Genomic DNA, 6,000 nt, shown 5'->3' on the forward strand with positions numbered 1-6,000 from the left:
AAAGTGGTTTAGGTTCAGGCAAATCATGTGATATCATCATTTCTGGTTACTTTCCACAATAAAAGGAGAAAATTAGGAGGGATAATCTGTGAATGCAGTGGAAAGGGATGAAGAGTTTCATTAACTAAGAATTTGTCTTTCCAGCACACCTTCTAGATTTTCCTGTATGCAGTCGCCATAAGGAGACACAAAGAATATCCATTCTACATGTTGAAATTCTTAATTGCGGACTAGCTATGAGCCAAAATTTGCAAGGAGAAAAAGAAACTACTGAGAGAGTCACAACAAAGATGACAAGAATCAAATCCCTCCTGCCTCTCTGCTTGGTGTCAGTTAGCAGGAGAAAAGATCTGTAGCTTGGAAACTTTACCATGCTTGTTTTAAGGGCAATGAACCACTCACACTTCAGTCTGCATTTCATAGGATACTTCAAATGATATATATCCATTTAGCAACACCAGTTGCTGTTATATTCCAGCTGATGAACAAGCTGAAGATCGGAGCACACTAGTGTTTATCCTTTCACCTGAACAAACACTTTTCAGAGTTTAAAATCTTTGCTATTTTAACATTGTTCCTAGGAATGAATATCAAACCGGTGACATTCCTGCATGAAAACATGTCACAGTGGACACAAATACTATCTATACTATTCACCACTCATATGTGGGACTTTAAGTGAACCTGTAAGTAGAAACTTATTGTACACTATGAAATAACGGTAATATAACAGTAACAACAACAACAACAATAATAATAATAAAATCTTGGAATAAAGCTAGAGAGTATTGGCTGTATTTCTTGTTAACAGAAAAAGGTTGGACTTTTCTACGTTCTTATATCCCCTTCAATCTACTTATAGAAAGTGAGCATATGCATATCTAGATGTGATCAAGAAGTATACCTTAGAGTTTGTGGTTTGTCCAGAAGGATCATGGAGGAAAAAGTAAGGGGTAGGGGATAAAAGAAATAGCAGTTATATTCATTTCTATCCTTAATATCATCTGGGACAATAACATTACCTATATACAGTTATGTTTCCCACCAAAGTCATGTTCTAGTCTCAAACAAACCAGTGAATATTCTATTCAGCTGCAAAGAAAAATAACATAGATAGAAAGAGTAACATGAGCAGCAGCTCTTTTAAAGAACATCCTGGAATTTGTGCATGTGCATCTGTGTTTATATCTGCACATATATATTTTCATTTCAAAGCTGTTCTTTAAAGTTGATGAAAAAATGGTGAAACTTTGGTTTTGTACACACAGACATTAGAAAACGTACTAATCACCTTATAAATGTGAAATAAATCTGAATAACAGCTAGCACTCGTTTAAAATCTAGTTGGATATCTAGGATTGAGAGACTTTATTGAAACTACATGTTCTTTAATGATTTCAGAGAGGCAATTTTATTTCAAGATTTTGAAATTACTGCAGCTAAGTTTATACATACACACGTACGTGACAGAATACTGTAACATTTTGGTTTAAACAACAATTAAAAAAGTAACCATGGTCACAGTACATATTTGTCTCCTTCACAAAGATATGTTTGTATGAAAGATGAAAGTATGTTTGGAGAAACCACAGGAGTATCTTTTGAAATAACAACATCCTTAACTATTTTCAGAAATTGTCATTTACTTGGAAAAGCAAGGGAGTGACCTTCAGCATATTTTTGGATGCAGTAGCCAAATTTTATTCCATTGTTTTATATTATTTTGCCAGCGTCTATAAAATTACAGTGTCAAAACAGGTTCTATTGAGATTAATGGCAAGATTCCCAAGACATTAGTAGGGTTGGATTTCACTCATCATTTAAAATATTCACTATTTATATGTTAAATTATACATATGATTTTCAAAAGAATAAAATTATATCTGACAGTGAAATGCTGTTCAGTATGTCTCTCTCATTCGAAGAAAAGAATGCACTGACTGAATGTTGTGGGGCTGATTTCCAGAAGGCTGCACAGGAGAGGCATGCTATCATCTGTTAGTTCCATTCAGTTCTGTGTTAAGGTAAACATTTCAAAGTCTATGAAATATACATACAATTTCCATTTTTCTGACCATTCCAAATCACAAGTCAGTATGCATCAACTGGGTCTCTGTCAATATAATTGGCTACTGTAGTCCAATTTTCAGAAGAGCTTAACTTCAGCTTTGCCATCAGAACAAATAAGATTATCAGCACAGGCTCTACATATGAGATGCTTACTTCTTTGAAAAATCTGTACACAACTGTCATGGTTTTAGTTGTTTGATGCTGGCCTCTCCTGAACATTTGAACTTCATCTAAGAACCAAAGTGGTGCCAAATCCTCTTTGAACAGCCTATTCCCCCAACCCCTTTTCATCCTCAAAAATCCTCTCTATTACATCTGCAGGGTTAGCAGAGTAATATAGCAAACGGAGGAAAAGTCATATGTAGTCCAGCCACTTAGCTATTTACTAATCACTCCTAGTGCTCACTACTCTGTCCCATGGGAATATTTATTGTAATAATTAAAGACAAGGGAAAAAAAAATAACAAAGACCTTCTGAGCAAACTTGTCTGTTCTTATGAATTTATCGAGACGGACTCAGCCTAAAGAAAGAGCTTCTCAGTGCTGATAGAAATTCAAATTTTGATGGATTTTGTATTGATTGCCAACATCAATGTGAAACAATGCATTTATTTGGGACTGAAAATATTATTTTTTAAAAAATGGGCATCCAAACATTTACTGGACATTGAATTCTCAGTGATGAACATAGAGAGACCTGTTTAGTTTTGGTTTGCCTTTTGTCCTATTTGATGATTATATCCAGTGGCTTATATAGGTAATTCATCCTCTATCCCTGTGAGAACCATGTGAGTACAGTTATATTAATAAATATAGGACATATTTAGATCACTTAAGTATTTCATAGAGAGGCTTAGTTTGTTATGTTACTGATTGTGAATGACATGAACACAAAGCTAAAGGGTCTGCTTCCAGGAACAAAGAAAAATTAGAATTTTATGAGCATCCTTTGTGGCCCCATGAGAAAGGGAGATCTGAGGATTTTGCAGAATAACGTGCACCTTTAATTTATTAACATATTTCACAGGGAGAAAGAATACGAAAATGAAATAATACAAACACTGAATTACAGGTAGAATAAGCTAAGAGTTTAATGCTAAAAGACTGTTCACAAATGCCAAGGACCATCAGTATGCAAATTAAATATAGCTGTGACCTCCCTGTGTCTCTCTAGCCATCAGCATTTTCAGATCAATTGAATGATGAGACAAAATGAAACTTCTAATATGATACTTTCTGAAAACACACATGGAAACGAAGCTTGCTATTGGGATGACAGTTATGCTTCAGTCATACCCAAATGACCAGGGTCATGTAGCAAGTGGACAAAATGAAAGACAAGACAGTCTGCAAATGACATCTCAAAGTCCTCCTTAAACACGGGAAGTACAGCATGCTTGCATGCTAAATTTATACCAGAGAAGAAAAGGAAAGGAGTAGGTAAGAACAACTGGAATATGTGGTTGTGAGTCACGGCACTGATTCTGGGTGTCATATTTTTTCTCCCAGAGTAAAAGTCTTTGTTTAAACATAATTATAATTTGGGATGGATGCCCATACGTTGTACAGTATGAAATAACAAATATTTTACACAAGGGAAAAAGCATCATGGTGGAGACTTGGAATTTATTATTACAGCCTTTTTTTTTTCTATGGCTCTGTTTAACTAGATGTTATGCAATACAAATACACACAGTGGTTTTCCAGACAAAATACTACAGAAGAATGGGACAAACCGGAGAGAATAAAGGGAAAGAGAATATAGTTAAGTAATAGGAATACAAATAGGAATTTTGTCTCTGTCCAATTAGACTACATCACATTTGCTAGAAAAGGCAGGTTTAAGAAGATGCAAATGTGATTTTGGGTGGAATTTGTCACCTTCTTTGTGTCTGGCAAAAAAAAAAAAAGCTTTTAAAAGCTAGATTATTTTCTTAACATGTTTTGCTTTGACATTTTATCTATTTTAAAACCGTTAAATAAGACTGAAAATGAGACCATTTAATTGTGTATTAAAGCAGAACAACTGCTCGGTCTGAAATCAACATATGCTTTGGGGCTTTTCTTATTTTCACAGGAAAAAAAAAAAAAAAAAGACTCAATTTTCCTTTGGGTTGTCCTTTAATGTTCTTGGTTTGGTTCCACAAGCAAATTCAAAAGAAAAAGAGAAACAGAAGAGCTGCAGTCCTTTACAGAGCTGTACTCCTGCAACATATTGCTAGGTCATTAATGGTCTGTTAATGGGATGTTGGAGAGGAACTCACTCTTTCTCAAGTTTTCTTTAAAAATATTTCCCCTGAACCTTCATTTGCGTTGATTTCTTTTCAAAAGTTCCTTTAAGGGTTTTGCCGTTGTTGCTCATGATAGCAGAACGCAATAAATTAGCACGGTAGTGTAAAATCTGTTAGCTTTTCAAAATTGTTTACTACATTAGAGCACAGCAGAACAAATGGAGCTTCATACCTGCTAGAGGTAATAGGAACAAACCAGGCAAGTGGAAACAAGCGTAAAATAAGTGGAAGTAATTTCCGCTCTGCTGGCTGAAATCCTATTGCTCCTGAGATCAAGGATGCTTTTGTCAGCCCTGCCACCAACTGCAGTGGACTAACAATTGTCCATCTTTACATACTTCAAAGAATTTCTCAGTCAATATCCACGGTTAACCCTAACACAGAGATATGTATAACAAACAACATCTTTCTTGGTGATGTTAACCCCAATCCAACTCTTGCAACTGTCCTAACATTGTTATCAAAGGACTTATTTAACAGTGCTGACCTTGTTCAACGAGGTGATAAGAGGAGATAAAGGGAAGTATTCATCACCGTTAATGTATTCTCTCTCTCTCTCTCTGGTCAGAGAACTGAGACTGATCCCCTTGGAGATCAGTTCAAGGGACCCAAGATGATCTTCCCTCTTGTATGACCTGGGGATAAAACAACAAAAAAAAAATCATCAACAAAAAGCAGTACCTTCCCCTGTGCAAGCCTCCATCTCTTTGTCCCTCAGAATTCATTGACTTGGTAGAGAATATTTAGAGGATATCTGCACTGTGGGTATTCCGTTGCCGGGTGGGAAGAAAAAAATAGTTATTGTAACTTTCCATGTAGATGAACTCCTTCAATAGTTTCACCATAATTTGAAATATAAAAATATTCATACACCTCTACAAATGTACAGCAGAAGATAAAAGGCAAAATACTCAAAACACAGGAAATCAAAATATAATAAAAAAGACAATTCCAGATTATCTAAATATTCCTCTACCGGCATGTTTATTAGATGGCTATTCTGGCTATTTTGACATTTATTCTCTTTTTCCCATTTTCTTCTTTGTTGTGACTGTTCTCATTGTTTGAGAGTTGAGAAGAATTCCAAATGAAAGGAGTTACATTTTCAATAATACATCAAACATAATCTCAACATATTCAAGAGTGATGGGGCTCATAGTAAATTACATGTTGCGAAGCCTCATCAGCTGAAGCGATTACTCCATTTCTTCTAGCCATTTTAAAAGAGCCAAGAAACTGATGCTATTTACATCATGTATATAAATAACATGTATCTCATATTTATATAAGATGGGTGAGATGGGTGAACATTTCTGCAAGTGTTCATTTGAATTTTAACTTGAATTCACATTAGCAGTGATTGCACAATGGAGACAATGATTGTAACCAACTCCTTTTGAATTCTTCCCTTTTAGGATTTCAATGAGTCTTTGCTTTTTGCATGAGCTTTCTCAGAGACAGGGGCTTGTGATGACAAGTGCGGTATTTGCAGAGAATGATATTTCAAGAATCATTTCAGGAGTGTTCCTGAAGATGCAGCTATCTGAAGACAAAATCATTGTATTGTGAGGAGTAAGAAAGGAAATAAAGCAAAAGAGAAGGAGAGACTTTTTTTACCATATTTCTATTGAATTTTGCT

The 6,000-nt window shown here is 35.2% G+C and overlaps 1 long non-coding RNA gene across 1 annotated transcript in view; it reads right to left on the bottom strand.

Moving 5' to 3' along the window:
* The window catches only part of LOC308189589, a 32,924-nt gene extending 27,359 nt beyond the window's left edge, over positions 1–5,565 (bottom strand). Inside the window, exon 1 of the long non-coding RNA XR_013946457.1 lies at positions 4,849–5,565. This is a non-coding gene — a long non-coding RNA (uncharacterized lncRNA). The remainder of the gene's footprint in view (positions 1–4,848) is intronic.
* Positions 5,566–6,000: the final 435 nt, after the last annotated feature.

The sequence above is a fragment of the Anser brachyrhynchus genome (genome assembly GCF_964034855.1).
Source record: "Anser brachyrhynchus genome assembly, chromosome: 2".
NCBI classification, from domain to species: Eukaryota; Metazoa; Chordata; class Aves; order Anseriformes; family Anatidae; genus Anser; species Anser brachyrhynchus.